The sequence below is a fragment of the Oryza glaberrima genome, chromosome 4, assembly GCF_000147395.1.
Source record: "Oryza glaberrima chromosome 4, OglaRS2, whole genome shotgun sequence".
NCBI classification, from domain to species: domain Eukaryota; kingdom Viridiplantae; phylum Streptophyta; class Magnoliopsida; order Poales; family Poaceae; genus Oryza; species Oryza glaberrima.
The window spans coordinates 15,718,671-15,736,021 of NC_068329.1; the positions used below are offsets into that span (position 1 = coordinate 15,718,671).

Here is a 17,351-nt window from a genome sequence, read left to right on the forward strand (position 1 = left end):
TTCTACTGAACTTCGTCGATTTAAGCAACTTTTGAACATATGGTCATCCATTGAGGCTCCCGTAATTCCAGTTTGCATGTTCTACCATCATTTTTATCATATTTTCCATGCTTATGGAAGGACATAATAAACTGAAGTAGTTTGTGTTGGCAGTGATCTCCATTGGATGTCCCGTCTCTTCAGTTGGTCGTCAATGATACAACCAGGTCACGCATGAGGTAGCAGTCCCCTCCAACCCAGTTGCTGAAGACTTGTCTCATCTGGTTTGATTGATGCGTGCGAGTGAGGCACATGCTATCCAGGTCGAGGTACAGGCAAGTCGGTTTCTTGCACTCAATTTTTTTTCATGCTATTTTTGTGAATGTTGGGGATTTCTATTCATGGAGCAACAATGTTTTTATTTTCCTTTTATCAGTGTTATAGCATTCTTCAAATCCAGGTTAGTGTTATATGGATTTTATCTATTTTGCATACATTGTGCCTATAAATTTTTGCATGAAAATGTATCCAAGAGCACAAGTAATTTCGAGTTTAGTAAATTAGTACAGGTTTCTTAGGAAAAAATAGAGAAAAGATTTTACTTCTCAAGAGAAACCTGTACTATATGTAAATTAGTACATATATATGTGTGTTTTCTTAGAAAAAATTTCATTTGTAATATAGTAGTAAAATCAATTAGGATTGTCAAATCAAGGCATAATAGTAAGATTTAGTTTGCACAGCTAGCCCTCTTAATTTCTATTAGTGCCACCTACTTCTTAATTTCTTACGCTGATGTCTGACAAAATTTTGTTTGGTTCCTTTCTGCAGTAGAACATCAGCTTATGAGATCTGAAAGCAACAAAAGGTTACCAACTTTACACCCATGTAAAATACAGTGATTTCAGTCCGTTCTATGTAGCTATTTTGATTTCTTCACCTTCACACTCTTATAAGAGCTTAAAGCTATAAGCAGGGTACCAACTTAATACCCATCAGAAATCCAGAGATTTATGTCCTTTGTTTTATCAACTTAGCCTTTGTTTCAATAGAAGACATCAAGTTTGTGCTAGAAATGATAAATACCAACTGGATGACCATGTGGGACATCAAGAGGGGTTTACTAGAGACCTCACCAGCACATGGCTATGATCAAGAGGGGTTTGCTAGAGACCTAGAGTAAATCCATTGAACTTTGTTGAACTTTAATTTTCAATCCGCGGTGTACTGGCTCTATAAACAGTGAAGATGGATTTGTTGGACATGATCCTATTACACGGTTTGAGTTTTTCTTGCTCCTACTTACCATAATCTACATCAAGTGAAATATTTCCTGAAATTTGCTTTTTGGTTGGTAAAATATTGCAAGGTGACGAACTAGACTTCGAGTGGCCCCTGGTAATTACTTATGAAATCATTTAAAATTCGGGCTATTTTCATACTGCCTCTTGGCGTTTGCTATCCGTTTAATATGCTTGGCAAATGAACATGAATTAGTACAAGTGGATCTTTAAATTTGTATGTAGAAGGTCGAGATGTTTGCAAATGGCACATGAGTTCTATTTTGGAACATTACGTCATTACCTTGTCACTGTATCTTCTGATTGAATTGAGTGATCTAGAATTTAGTTCCTACTGTGGAATATGGATAGCTCAAGAAATGGATTTTTGTTTAGTCCATTTATTTTAAACTATTTGTTAAGTTTATTCTCAATATATTTAATTTATAGTAGATAATCCACAATAATAATTAGCTTAATAATCTAAATCAAACGGGGCCTAAATGATAATAATTCACACCGTGTAATGCATGCTCTCAACCACCTTCTTGTAAAATGCATGGAAGCTCACCAAAAGCTGTTTTCAAAAAAGATATCTCTTGTAGATGATCGTGATATTTATGTTTTTCGAGATGATGAATATAATTGGTGGATTGGCTCGAGAATGTTTTGTATTTCCTTTGACAGGAACAATCCGTGTCTTGCAAGGCAGGCACTACGTCAACAAGTTAAATAGTTTCCTTGGTGTGGTACTATTTGAAAACGTTACTCCCCCATCACAAAAGTTACACCTATTTTACATTTGAGTTTTTCCAAATAAGTTGTTCCTATTTGTATTCTTCATGTATTCAAGACTTAAATAAAGAGATAAATTAAATGTTTTATTAGAACCCAAGGAGACATCTAAATACTTGCATGTTTTTGATTTTGTAGTATGCAAGGTGATTTAATTTCTCCTTGGTCTTGGTGTCAAAAGTAATATATGTAACTTTTGTAGGTGGAGGGAGTATTACTGTAACAAAAGATAGATGGGACTCCCTCAAATTTTGGTTCTGTGTGATTATATGAAGCTAGGGTCTGACCGCCTCACTGATCGTTAATCGATCTTGAAACAAAAAATGAAATCTGAACATTATTTAGCACTTGAACAATTATATTATGTGTTTTATTTATTTTATTAGCAACGTGGATTCCACGTGCACACTTACTAGTAATAGAAAAAAAATAGGTTGAATCATATATCGTATGTAACACGTTTTGACCAAATTACACTACTATAAAAAGTATTTTCGCAGGCGGATAAAAGTGATTTTTGCAGGCGGAGGGTTGGACCGCTTGTAGCACAACGACGGTGAAATCAACGATTTTCGCAGTCGGGGCAACAGGCCGCCTGCGAAAATCCATGAAACGAACAAAAAAAAATCACGGCGGCGGCTCGCCGAGCCGCCACGCGCCTCACCGCCGCCGCCCTCCGCCGGCCGGATCTGGGAGGGGAGGGGAGCCGCCGCCCCGTGCCGTCATCGTCGTCGCCGCCACGCGCCTCACCGCCGCCGCCCTCCGCCGGCCGGATCTGGGAGGGGAGGGGAGCCGCCGCCCCGTGCCGTCATCGTCGTCGCCGCCACCGCCCCGTAGTCGCCGCCACCGGCCTGCCCCTCCCTCCTCCGGCCGGATCTGGGAGGGGGGGAGGAGAGCCGCCGCCCCGCGCGTCGTCGTCGCCGGCGCCTCGACCCGTCGTCGTCGCCGCCGCCGCCGCCCCACGCCGTATTCGCCGCTGCCGGCCTCCCCCCTCCCTCCTCCAGCTAGATCTGGGAGGGAGGAGGGGAGGGGAGCCGCCGCCGCGGCCCCGCGCGTGGTCGCCGCCGCCGCCGCCGCCCCGCGCCTAGTGGTCGCCGCCGCCGGCCTCCCCCCTTTCTCCTCCGGCCAGATCTAGGAGGGAGGGGGGAGGGGAGCCGCCGCCACCGCCCCGCGCGTCGTCATCGCCGCCGCCCCGACCCGTCGTCGTCGCCGCCGCCGCCGCCCTCGCCGGCCTCCCCCCTCCCTCCTCCGGCCAGCCGTACGCTGCGCCGCCCTGCCGCCTTCCGCGCCACCCCGCGCTGTGGCCGCCGTCGCTCCCCCTCCGGCGGCCGGGGAGAGGAGAAGGGGTGAGGGGAGGGGAGAGGAGGCGTGAGGTGTGGGGAGAGAGGCCAGCCATGGGTGGAGACTGGAGACTTAGAAAAAATCAACTCTTCCTCAAGTCTATTTATATTTATTTATATTAAAGTCTATTTTCGCAAGCGGACCGACCATTTCACCCCGATTTATATTTTGTAGGCGGTCATTTGGCTTTAAGAGTCATGTCCGCCTGCGAAAATGAGACCCCTACGTTGGGAAAAATGCTTTTTATAATAGTGTTAAAATGCACTTGATTGCCAAATTCATCTACCAGTCTACACATTTTTCAAGTTGTTGCACTAAATCACACCACTTGCCAAGTTCATATACTACTGATGTAGTTTACTCGTATACATATATGCACGCACGCGTGCTGTATGTCGAATCAGATCACTAGATCGGTACGTAGTCCTTGTAAGGTTAATTACGTCCAGTCCACATCTGACATCTCCGAACAGCCAGAAGTAACATGAGAGTTGGAATGGGTGATAGGGTTTTGTCATCGTTCCATGGTATGGTTACTGAGCTTAATTACCATGAAAAACCACATAAAAATCATCTTTAATTTTTTAGATTTAAAATTTTCAAAACCCGTAGTCACGGTAACCATATAATAAACCCGTGGTTACCCCGCAATTAAGATGTGGTAACTGTGACACGCTTTGTTTTAAAAAGAGATTCTTTTGGAAGAAATAAAAAATAGGAAAACTGTAAAACATTTTACAAAATAGTATTTTGTAGTGTGAGAGAAGATATTTTTTTCCTCTGTTGGGCCTAATTCTCTTAGGTTGGCCTAGCTTATTTCTTTATTTTCCTATTTGTTATTTTTGCTTCAGTTTGGCTTAAAAAAAGTCAACTTTATTTTTTCACAATTGTTTTTTCACCAGATAACACTAGAGTTGATGTACTACTTATAGGACCCACCCCCTCCATTTTATAAATTCAAATTTAAGCATTTTTTTTGTCAAACTATTCCGACATCGTTTACCCTACCGGACCCTACAATAACTGCAGTTACGGCGCGAAGGAAGTTTCATCGGCTATGTGCTTGCCCAAACTAAACAGAAAAATGTGATTTCGATCAATGAAATTACAAGTAAAGCAAGTGTGAGAAATAACTATAATTGTAATACTTCTGAAAAAATGAGCACTAAAAATGAACTTATTCTCTTTTTTGGGCCCCAGGGACCTAAAATAGACTTATTGCCAGCCCTTGCCGATCGGCCCACGGCCTTTTGCGCACGCGCGGTGATGGACCTTGAGTTCCTCTCGACACTCAAGGCTGTTGTTGGCCCGATCTTTCGGTGAGTTGTGATAACTACAATTTGGGAGAAACGTTGACGATCCGACTACAACCGTACGAGACGTTGTGTTGCGCCTTAGCGATCGATACACCTCTCCGTGGGTTGTTGATCTTGCCGGTGCAGATCAACCTTATTCCTGCAAGCAAATCGAAGAAACAAGCAAGAACAAGATAAAAAGCAATCTGATATTGCAAATAGGAATTTAATACAAATGATAAGTTGGGGTTCCGAAGAACAAGCAGACGGACGGTCTAGCCGACACGCGCGCTGCAAGCAAGTAGCAATGGCTAAACTTTAATCTATCAAAACCCCAGAAACCCTGAAGGGGTAACTAGCTATATATAGGGGTGGGAGGACGACCTAGGGGTGCCTAGGGTCGTGCTCCACCAGCTTGGGGCGCACCCCACATGGGCCCCACCTGGGCCAGGGTCCCAAATGAAGTTACAAGCCCATAGGCCCATTATAGGTGACGCAGCACCTTGTTCCCGTGATTCCGGCCACACGAGATGGAATTCAGAGAAGAGGCTGGATCCGTTAGATAGAGGGCTCCGAGAGCTTTCCATCAAGTACTCACGGGCCGAAAAAGGAGGTCGTATGCAGATTCGGTGGCCGTTTGAAGTCAGCAGTGTAGTAGGTGGCCGAATCGGATTCCAGCACTTGGAGTACTTGATCTCGATATCTTCTTGTTCATCCATGATGTGAGCAATGGTTGCATCCGTGGTAGCCATGGTCACATCACGCGGGCTCACTTCCCCTCCCCAGGCCGCAACTTGGGCTTGGGCCGGAAAAGTGGCCTCACTCTCGATCCCTCTTGGGCCGATTTCGGCCCGGATGACACCGGCCGTCCGATCTCTAGGGTTTTGATCGGACGGCCGAGCGTCGATATCAAGGAAACAAAACCCCCTCCCTCTCAGCGGCCGAAACCCTAGCCCCATTTCCCTTCCCTCCCTCCCATCTCACTTCGCCGCCCTCCCCTCCGTGCCCCCGAGCGGCAGCGGCACCCCTCCTCCCGTGAGCGGCGGCGGCCCGCGGCGGCGCCCTCCCCCCGAGCGACGTCGGCGGCGGCGCCCTCCCCCCGAGCAGAGGCAGCGCCCTCCCCCGCGAGCGGCAATGGCGTCTCCCCCACCACCGGCGGCGCCCGGGGAGGCGATCCTCTCTCTCAAAGCGATGGTGGCACCCCTCCTCCTCTCCCTCTCGGGTCGGCGGCGGCGGGTTGGTGGCGGTCGCGGCGGATCAGAGGGTGGGGGCGGCGTCGGCGGCGGCTCCCTCCACCCCCTCTAGCCTCCCTCCCGCGGCAGATCCGGCGGCGGCTGCGGCTCCCTTCTCCCCTCTCGCCTCCCTCCTGCCCCAGATCCGGCGGCGATGGCGGTGTCGGCGGCGTCAGCGGGTGGGTCCGTCGGCGGTGGCGGCGGCCGCGGGCCAGCGGCGGCTCCCTCCTCCCCTCTCGCCTCCCTCCCACCCTAGATCCGGCGGCGATGGATCCGGCGGCGTTGGCGGCGCCCCCACCACCCACGGCGGCGTCGGCGGCACCCTCCCCCACCATCGGCGGTGAATCTAGCGGGAGGGGAGGCGCCCCGCGAGCGGCGGCGACGGCACCCCTCCTCCCGCGGCGGCGGCGGTGGAGTCCTCCCCCACCACCGACGACTACGGCGGCCCTCTCCCCCACCACCGGAGAGCGTCCTCCACCGCCGCCGCCGGCGGATCTAGCGGGAGGGACCGGCGGTGGCGGCGCTCTCCCCTCCACCGGATCCAACAGGAGGGGAGCCACCGGCGGCCAGCCATCCCTGCAGCGGCGACGGTGACGGTGGTGGTTCGGCAACGACGGCGGCGGCGGCGACGCCCTTGATCTAATTTTCGGTTTTGATTTAGATTGGATATATATATGTGTACATGCATCATGATTTGTGTGATTTTTTTCTGGGGTTTGATTGGATTCGGATTGGGATTTTGGGGGATGGGGGGCGACGTAGCTGGACGAAAAACCGGTGTGACGACCGGAAAAATCCGAATATTTATATTAGTTATAGATAAATGCTGAACTGATATTTGTATGATCAAAATTAGCAATTAACCTATATAAATTCCAAGAAAATATCGATGAGTGTAATTAATATAGAAAATTTAATAAAAATTAAATCCAACCATAACATTTTATTTCTTACACTTACTTTACTTATAAATTAATTTAATTATATACCTACCTCCTTAAAAGATACCCAAATATTAGAATTTAATATGTTTTAATTCAATTTTATCTTTTTTTCTTTTTTTGCAACGCAAGACCACTTTTGCTATAATTTAAAAGAGTGTAATTAATATTGCATAAAATTTTATATTTCATTAAATTATAATTCATTTTCTTCATATAAATAGTTCAAATCAAATTTTAGTCACCATATCATTACCCGGTGCAACGCATGGGCATTTTGCTAGTAACAATATAAACCTATAAATAAATTTGGCCAGAACGATAATCCAATATCATGAGAATTATATACTAAATCCCCTTTTTTTCATTTAGCTATAAATAATTCAATATTGAGGAAAATTATAAGTCTGAACAATTTTCAATGGATCAAATAGTGCTAAAACTAATAATGTAAACGAAAAAACAACTGAAATTAGATAGAAAAACTTAGGGTGCGTTTGGTTCCCGGTCAAGGTTGGATGGGACATGGCGGTCCATATTTTACTAAATATGGTGATCCAGTTTTTTTATTTGGTTGTAGGGATGAAGTGGATATGGTGATCCATTTTTTTGTTTGGTTTGGGGAGTGGAATGGATGAGTGGTTACAATCACCGTTTCATTAGAAGTGGTGAGTTTACCCCTCCAAATCCTCCAAACCCAAAAAAATATCAATCTACTAAAAAATATAAATAAAAATAAAAAAACAGAACGAAATAAAAGAGGAAGGAGAAAAACAGAAAAAAGAAAAAATATCTTCCTTCTCGAAATCGCTGGCCGTCCCTCGCCCTCGTCGGCCGCCCCTCGCCACCTCTCTCGCCCTCGCGGCCGTTGCCGCGCCTCCTCTCTCCCCCCGACCGTCCTCTTCCCGTCTCCTCTCTCACCCACCACCGCCACGCCTCCTCTCTCACCCGCTGCCGCTGCGCGTCCTCTCTCGCCGGCGCGCCACGCCGCCCCAGATCTGGTCGTCGTCGGCGCGTCCTCTTCCCGTCTCCTCTCTCCCGGCCGTCGAGCTCGCGTCCCATTGCCGCCACACTCATCGCCCGCGCCGGCTGCCGAGCTCCCCTCCACTCTCGTCGGCTGGCCTGGCCGTCGCCGAGCTCGTGTCGTCACTCGCCCTAGCCGCCGCCAAGCTCACGTCGTGGTGAGAGGGGTGACACGACCCACTTGTCGCTTGCCCCCGCTCGCCCGAGCACTCGAGCGGCTGCATCCGGCCGAATCGGCCGGATCCACCCATCTGGCATCTAAGGGGGAATATTCCCCTCTGGGCCGCCCTATCCCACCTCTGCCCAGGAACCAAACACCCACAAAAAATAGGCCGCCATGTCCTATCCATCTAAATCCCTCCATCCAAAATACACCCATGTTAGCCCATAGATAAAAAATTTGATCCATTAATTCCGAATGGAAAAACGTAAATTAGAATTTTCATGCTCTATTCATATTTCTAAGTCTAATATTATGTGAGTGGTTCAGGAGCATAGATTGGGCTGCTAGACAAAGAAGAAACAGTGAAAATCGATTTTTTTTCTTCAGTAAGTTTTGTTTTCGATTTATGCATTTGAGGTTAATATTATAAAATAGACAATAAAATAATGAAATCAGAGCAGACAAAGAGAGAAAAAAAAGAAAAAAAAAGTAGAGCCATCATGAGATAAAAACGAAAGCAGAAGCGGTGAACATTTGTTCTTTTTTCTCTCACTCTGTGTGAGACTTGAGAGGGGGATAGGATAAGGGAGAGAAAAAAAAATAAAAGCAGCAGAGGGGATAATGCCTGTTTCGATCTCTCCATCTTCTCTCGTTTATTCCTCTCCACCAGTGCACTGGATCTGACCTCCTCTTCCAGTTTTCCCCTTTCCCCTTGCTGCTGCCCATGGAGGAGGTCAAGTTCTCCGCCTCCTCTATCCCCAATTCCCCATGGCTGTCAGGAAGATCCTTGTGCAAGCCGTGGAGGTTGGTCGTCTCCAGTGCTGGTGCTGCGTCGCAGTTCATCCTTTCGATGTGACTTTGCTTTGTTGAACATGCCGCACAGCTTCACTGCCTTCCTCCAACGCTGCTTAAGTTCTCAGCAGCGGTGTGGTGCGAGCCGTCGGCGGAGGACCCATGGCGATGCCGGGTTGGCCTCGGCCACGACGCATCTTGAGCTGTCGACGCTGTGCCTCTCCCCTCACCATCTTCCTCCACACCACCGCCCCTCCTTTCGTCGGACGACGAGCTCGATGGCAGCGACGCGAGAGCTCGCCGGGGTCCGTCCTCTCCTACTCCCCTGGCAGTGCCCACCACTCTCGCCAGACGATGAGCTCGATGGCGGTAGCACAAAACATGGCGAGAGTTCGCCGGGGCCCGTCGTGTCCTCCTTGGCCGGCGGCCCTCCTCTCCCAGCTGGCGATGAGGAGACGGATGTCGAGGTAGGGTGGCAGTTTGGCAGATCAGGGCGATGACATGGACGATGGCAACACGCTACGGTGGCGGCGCGGATCCGGAGTAGCCGAGGTATGTTCATCGTTGCCATCTTTCTCTTCCTTGCCAGCCGAAGCCCTCAATCATCCTGCCGTTTTCTGCTCTCTTCAGCCCTGGACCGCTGGTTCCCTATTCTTCTTCCTCCTCGCTGATCCAATGGAAGATTCTGCCGTCACAAGGAGCCACCACCGTCATGGCCTCATGGGCTCATGGGGGCAAGACGGAATCAAGGTTAGCCGCTACGTATTGTTTTGTGATTTGCTCGATTTTATTGGTTTCAAACTCTCAATCTTGTGGATCCCTCCCAGCTGATTTTATTGCGATTATTGCGTTTGATTCAGAGTCCTAACATGAAGAGCAACGGCAAATCCTGATCAGAATAGATGCGACGAAGCGGATAAGTGCGTGGACGGAAATTCTTTTACGGGCTTGTGGTTAATCGGAAATTGACGCACCAAATTGTGGTGACGATTGAAAAAATACCAATCATTTAATTAGTTAACATAAGATATCCTCACTACACATACAAATGCACTTATCCATAACCTTTTAATATACTACCTTCGTTTTTTAATATATAACGCTATTGTCGTTTTGATAAATATTTGATCATTTATATTATTCAAAAATTTTATGTAAATATAAAAATATTTAAGTCAGGCTTAAATAACATTCGATGATAAATTTATCCAAATGTTTTCAGCATAGTTGTAGAACCCGGTCCATATATTCTTGGGTGCATATAACTCCATCCATCATAATTCAAATCCTCACATCCAAAAAATATTACACACATGGAAGTGGGATTTCCACAAATATTACGCAAAAAATGTATCCCTGATTTGCGTCTGTTAAAGCGTATGTTATGGGACGCATTAGCGGGAGGTGTTAGCATGATATTTCGTGTTTAGTGATGTGTGCGTGTTTGCTGTATAATAAAAAATAAAAAATCTACGCAGTTAAAAAAAATCTTTGATAAGGAGCTACGGACATTTACTCCTCCATCCCAATAATAAGTTCTTTTTTGGCTCCTCACATTATCCCAACATAATTTTATTTTCAAGTAATCATTACATCGGAGTTTATGAAAAGTAGAGAATAGTTATATTGAGAGTAAACAAAGTTAAGAATAATTGCATTGTGATTTGATAAAATAAGGGTATTTTAATTTTTTTATTAGCATGTATGGGATGAGTGAAAATAAACTTATTTCGATATTCATGGAGCAATCCAGATTGCAGATCTCCCCGACTCACATTTACATTTTATATACCCACGCAGACTTGGTGTCAGCAGGATTTTACGAGGTGGTGTTGGGATAAGGAACTTAATCTCTGCATTTAGACACTAATTTAGAGTATTAAATATAGACTATTTATAAAACTAATTATAGAAATGAAAGCTAATTTGCGAGATAAATTTTTTAAGACTAATTAATCCATAATTAGAGATGTTTACTATAGCATCACATAGGCTAATCATGAATTAATTAGGCTCAATAGATTCGTCTCGTGAATTAGTCCAAGATTATGAATGGATTTTATTAATAGTCTACATTTAATATTTATAATTAGTGTCAAAACATCCGATGTGATAGGCACTTAAAAGTTTTAGTCACATCTAAACAGGGTCTGAATCTCACCAGTTTAGCTATCTGCATGTCTTTCACTAGCTCAAAGGGGCTAAGGCCTTGTTTACTTAGGGAAAATCTTTGGGTTTGGTTGTCACATTGGATATACGGACACATATTTGAAGTATTAAACGTAGTCTAATAACAAAAAATTACATATTTCGCTAGAAAACTGCGAGACGAATTTATTAAGCCTAATTAATCTGTCATTAGCAAATATTTACTGTAGCACCACATTGTCAAATTATGGCGCAATTTAGGCTTAAAAGATTCGTCTCGCAATTTACACGCAAACTGTGAATTGGGTTTTTTTGTCCACATTTAATACTCCATGCATATGTCCAAACATTGGATGGGATGGATGAAAGGTTTTTATTTTGAAAACTAAACAAGGCCCATGGAGAGAATGGTATACGTAGGGTCTGTTTGCATGAGCTTTAGAATTAAGAAACAACTACTCCCTTCGCTTCATATTATAATTAGTATAATTAGTTTGACTTTTTTCCTAATTGAATCTCTTTGAGTTTGACCAAATTTATAAAAAATATGGTAGTATCTTCAACACAAAACAAACATATTATAAAAATATATGTAATTTTTGATTTGACCAAACTAATTTGGTATTTTAGATGTTGCTAAATTTTTCTATAAATGTGGTAAAACTTAACGAGGTTTGACTAGCAAAAAAAAGTCAAACATCCAACCAAGTTGGTTTCTAGTTCAACTAAGTGGAAAAAAGTCAAACGTCCAACTAAATTCAGAAAATGTGTGTTTTCCAACTAAGTTGGTTTCTAGTTCATTTTCAGAATTACTACTATAGTTTCGCAAAATCTAAACGAAAAAATGAAAGCCTTCTAACTCTGAGAAAAGCGAGCAAAAGCTCTCCCAAACACACCTACGTCAATGGCATTTTAGGGATTTTCTCTTTTAATTTTATAAAATTTGAGTGGCACAACTACGAATTGACGAATTGTAATGGTCATTTATTTAAATAAATACATTTGCAATGGCATGGGTCAAATTAACCCTAAACTTTGACCATCAATAGAGATGGCCAAACGGGCCGCCCGGTCCAATCTACACTTCGGGTCGGGCCGGGCTCGCTCACTTGCTAAAACAATAGCCCAGGCACAACCCAATGTTGGCATTTCTTAACGACATTACTAGAACTATAATTTCCAGCTATGGCGCAGAAATACTCCTAGTATATTATGGTTACAGAGTTCATCCACAAGCGTACGGATATACCATTGTAGCATTTCACCCGAGAGTATTCTAAGGATATCATATTTATTTTATCCCGTGGAAAGATCATGTAGAGAGATATTGACTAATAATTTATATGTTACTTGTGATAATCATATCCTGAGTAGGGGTTAAGATAATCCAAGGGTAGAGTGATACACAAGCAGTAGCTACTCATTCTTATAATATATTATCTAAGCTAGGTGGAAAGAAAAGAGAAAGAAAATATATTCCTATACTTCTAGTATACATAGTATACATACATTCTAGTTATCTGATATCCTAGCTAATACCCTCTATCTGAAGCCCTCCTGGTACTTCGAGAAGCCACCCCTGATTGCCGAGTTCCTTACGACAGCCCGTCATGACCATACAACCAGGGCTAAATACGGAGGAGTACCCTCCCTAGGGAATTAACTTAGGATTATATACACGCGCGGAGGAATACCCGTACTGAGCTGTCACCATCAGTGGCCCACCTCTCATCCGCAGCATGCATATAACCCCAAATAATGATATCCCGTAATCTAGACACCACGTCTAAACTACCAGATACTACTCTAATATCATCGTCATGACATAGAGTAATTGCATAAGCAAACATTATACCCGCACCAAAGCATCTCCCAGATAAGTTAGCAGTATATTCAGTATAACATGAACATTGTTGTCGAAACGACAACCGCATACGTCGAAAGACGTGGTTACTCAACAGTGGTTGGGAAAAAAGTAAAGTGTATTGATTAGAGAATTTTTCTTGGATCCCCCTATTACATGGCCCTATGAGACTATTTATAGCCCCTATTACAGGTTCTTACTACTAGGGTTTTGGTTATACAGGGGAATTTACATGGTTACCCTTATGAAAGGGACATTTACATGGGTACATGGTGTAATTAAGGTTCATGGACCCCTGATGCCGTCCGACGATCGTCGGCCCAATAGCCCCTAGGCTTGATGGGCCGGAAAAGGTTTCCTCGGCCCTCGCGGGGACGAGCTTGCTTTGGCGAAGTCGTCTCCCTTCGACATATACTCTTCGCTATGCATCCTTCGCCCAAGAGGCCTCTGGCTTGGTAGAGTACCCGCGCGATCCCTCGCCTCTCGCCGTCCTTGTTACATAGTCTTCGCCATTGGGGGGGGGGGGGGGGACTTCGCCCCGACTAACCTTGACGTCTCGGGCTTGAATCCCCACTCTTCGCATAGCTTTCGGCAGATTCTGGTCGAAGGGCCTCATGCCATACCGCCAACAAACATAATGTAAAGTAGGCATTCGTATACTCGGAAACTATTTCAATACCATAAATGTATATATAATAGTATTCTAATAATATTACAAAGCTTACAAAAGAGGAAAGGAAAGCTACTAGAGCCCTACCCGAACACTTCCGAAGGCTTCCGGACTCCTGATTTCTACTCTATTCTTATTCCACTAGTTTGATACTACTAAACTAACTTGAGAGAATATGAGAGAGCTCTTACTTGAGGTGTGTGAGTGAAGTGAGAATGGCAACTCCTTTTATAGCCTCCCAATGACGGTTGTGACGGTTGGAATGGTCGGAAATACCCTCCAACCGTCATTGGGGGCTAATCCACACCGTCCAGGCGAAGCCCTGGATCGGATGGCGCTGAGGAGGGTTCGGCCGAACCTTGGGCCGGCCCAATCCAGCCCAATTTCGGCTGGCGGCCTCCTCCGTTGTTCTTCTCCGTAGACTTGTGAATTTTGGCCCAATTTGTTGTGTCAAATCTGAGTTCTTGGCCCATTCATACATAAGTCTGGTTCTTGACATCGTCCGATTGATTTACCGTCTGTGTTGATGTCGATTCTCCTCCACTTTATGGATATTCTCTGCAAAAGGTTAGTATACCTAATACTAGTGAAATATTATTATTCTAACATATATATGCATTGCAAGCATCACTAGTTTTCCTTTATTTCGGTAATATTGATGGTCAAAACTGATCGATAACGACCGTCAACACCCAATATGACTCTGGCCGTGCCAGACCGACCCGAAGGCAAGAAAGGTCATTGTGCTCCTCCTTGGACAACATCTATTTTGCCCCCCTCATCTCTTTGGGCCATCTCTTATATGACTGGAATAAGTCTATTTTGCGTCCCTCCTCTCTTTGGGTTGTTCCTTTATATGACTGGAAGGAAATAAGTCTTTTTGGTTCCCACACTTGGCCCAATGGTCGGGCCATGTCGTGCCTAGGCTGGGCCAAAACCTTGTGCCTTGGACTAGGCTACCGGGCTTCGGGCTTTTTGCCAACTATAACCATCAATATCTGCCCGAACGTTTTGGTTCATCTTTGGGAAATGAATATGACTAGTTATTTGTCTTCAAACATATCTTGAAAATAGTATGGCTTAGCTACATCTTCTTATAAATTTTATTATAGCAATTTATAATGTTGGTGACTATATCACTGTCATTACTGGAGAAGTGATCTTTGCTAGGTCGGCCAATTTCCACAATATTTTGTTCTTGACTAAAAACATTTTTAGTCCCGGTTCAAGAAGTTGTCGGGTCGAGGCAGACCCTAATTATTTTTAGTCCCGGTTGATATAAACAACCAGGACTAAAAATAGATCTTTAGTCCCGGGACCAAACTAAAAAAGGCACCCCGAGCCACACGCCATCTCGATCCTATCTAGTTATCCCTCCCCCTTCCTCTCTCTCCTCCCCTCTCATTAAACAGCCTCCATCCCTTCTCTCTCCCCTAGTCTCCAACTCTCCATCTCCCTTCTTCTCCATCCCTTCCCCTTTCTAGGTCGGCGGCGGCCGGCCGGGTGGGAGAGGCGGCGGCCGGGCGGGCGCGGCGGCCTACGTGCGCGGAGGCCGGGAGGCCGGCGGCGGCCCGCACACGCGGAGGCAGAGGCCGCCGGCGCCTCCCCTCTCTGGGTCGGCGCGCGGAGGCAGGAGCTAGTGGGCGGCGATGCCCTCCACTCTCTCAACAGCGATAGTGCTAGATTTGTTTTTTTTTTTTTGAATTTGTGATTCATTGGATCTGATATGTGATGTGATGTGTTTGATATTGGATTTGATCCATGATGTATTTGAGTTGTGATGTATTTCTTTTAGGATCAGTGATGTATTTTTTTTTTTGAGAATTTGTAATGTGAATATAAGATCTGTGATGCTATTTGATTTGTGGATCATTTGGGAATGTGATTGGGGATATGTAGGTTTGAGCAAAGGAACAATAATAAAAAAAAGTAGGGACCAATCGGGACTGCCCCCACCATTACACAACCGGGACTATATGGGTTACCAGCTGGGAGTGATGCCCCTTTCTCCAGCAGTGTGTTTAAAATGTCACTTTAATTAGTTTTGTGATTGGAGATAGTATATGAGCCAAAAGGCCGTTATTTAGGTTACCGGTGATTTGATAATGAACTTGTGATGAAACCTCCAAGATGTTGCATGCTAGACATATGTAATTAAAACTGAATTATCTTTTTTTTTCCAGCATTACACGGATGCTACTAAAATTAACATACGCATATCGTCCTTACATACCCGTCAATCTGCTCCGAACAAATAAACGCTTAAAAAAATTGGAGGTCAACAAAAAAAAATCTCTAGCTAGTCACTAAAATTCTATTGAAATTATGAAGGGAGCATAAACTCAACTAGTTAGGTTTTTTGTGGTGGAACTAACTCATCCGGGTTCAAATTCTAAATTTGACTAGTTAGGTTTCTTGTGGAACCAACTCATCCGGGTTCAAATTCTAAATCTGACACGGGTGCTTGTATTACCCGTTGACAATGATATACCGACCTAATCTTCTGGATGTCCTCATATGGGTAGGGTGTACGTGTGTGTTAATAGGGGGTGAGTTAATAGGGGGTGAGTGTGTACGTATTATGGGTGTCTATGTTCGCACTGTGTTTCTAAATAATATTCTATTGAAATTACACTTGTGCTTTAATTTTATACAGCAAATTTAATTACGTAGTTACCAGGTTTAAACTATTATGACAGGACACCTCATCAGTTATCCACTTTAATTGTGTTCTGTATATTTGGCTCTTTTTTTTTTATCTTAGCAACCAGTCCCTCCATTTTCAAATATATTAAACATTTGATTTATTTTATTAAGTTTTAACAACTATATTTATTCATATTCAATTACTTAGTTATTACTCTGTCATTGAAATACTTTACTTTAAACATACATAATATATTTAACTATTTACACGAATATTTGTAGAGAAAACGAGTAGTCAAACAAATTAAAAAAAATCAACTACGTTATAAATAAAAAAAAACTGGAGATAGTACGTAATTAACTCCCTGATTTGACACATATAAAACTTATATACTTGTGTATTATAAAAAAACACAGCTTCAGATCCCGATCCAAATGAAATTTTACTGTTAAATTGTTAAATTATAGTGGTTTAAAGTTTTATGTTTCCTCTAAAATAGTGACAAAGTTCCCTTTCAAAAAAAAGTTTGATAAAGTGTAGTGTTGCGTGTGTAGTGGTGTGTGTACGCACGCTTGTTTCGTATAATCATAAAAATTAATAACAAAATGATTTATCCAAATGTTCTCAACGTAATTGTAGACCCCTATCCACAGATTCGTAGGTGCATGACTCCATCTATCAGAATTCAAATTGTGGCATCCAAAAATATTACGCTCATGTAAATGAGATTTCCATAAGTAATAAGCAAAAATGTGCCCCTGATTTTCGTCTCTTAGAGCATAAATTATAAGTTATAGGACGTATTAGCGGGGATGTCAGAGCATGGTATTCCATCTGTAGTGATGTGCGTGCGTCTGCCGTGTAATAAAAAAAAAATCTTAGATCAGGAGCTATGGACATTTGTACTCCTCCATTCCAATAATAATTCATTTTTAGCTCCTCATATTTGTCCCAAAATAATTTTATTTTCAACTAATCATTGCATCGGAGTTTGTGAAAGTAGAGAATTATTATATTGGGAATAAATAAAATTAAGAATAATTTGATTTGATAAAATAAGGGTATTTTAGTTTTTTATTTTATTAGTATTTACGGGACAAGTGAAATTAAACTTATTTGATATGTAGTGAGCATCATCCAGATTCCAGATCTCACCGTTTCACATTTAGACCCCTTTGAAT

The 17,351-nt window shown here is 43.9% G+C and overlaps 1 long non-coding RNA gene across 1 annotated transcript; it reads left to right on the plus strand.

Annotated features, from left to right (window-relative positions):
• Positions 1 to 8,644: 8,644 nt before the first annotated feature.
• LOC127770680 (uncharacterized) lies at positions 8,645 to 16,155 on the plus strand. The gene is made up of 3 exons (XR_008017038.1): positions 8,645 to 9,393; positions 9,472 to 9,591; positions 9,702 to 16,155. It is a non-coding gene; the product is annotated as an uncharacterized LOC127770680 (long non-coding RNA).
• The last annotated feature ends 1,196 nt before the right edge of the window (positions 16,156 to 17,351 follow it).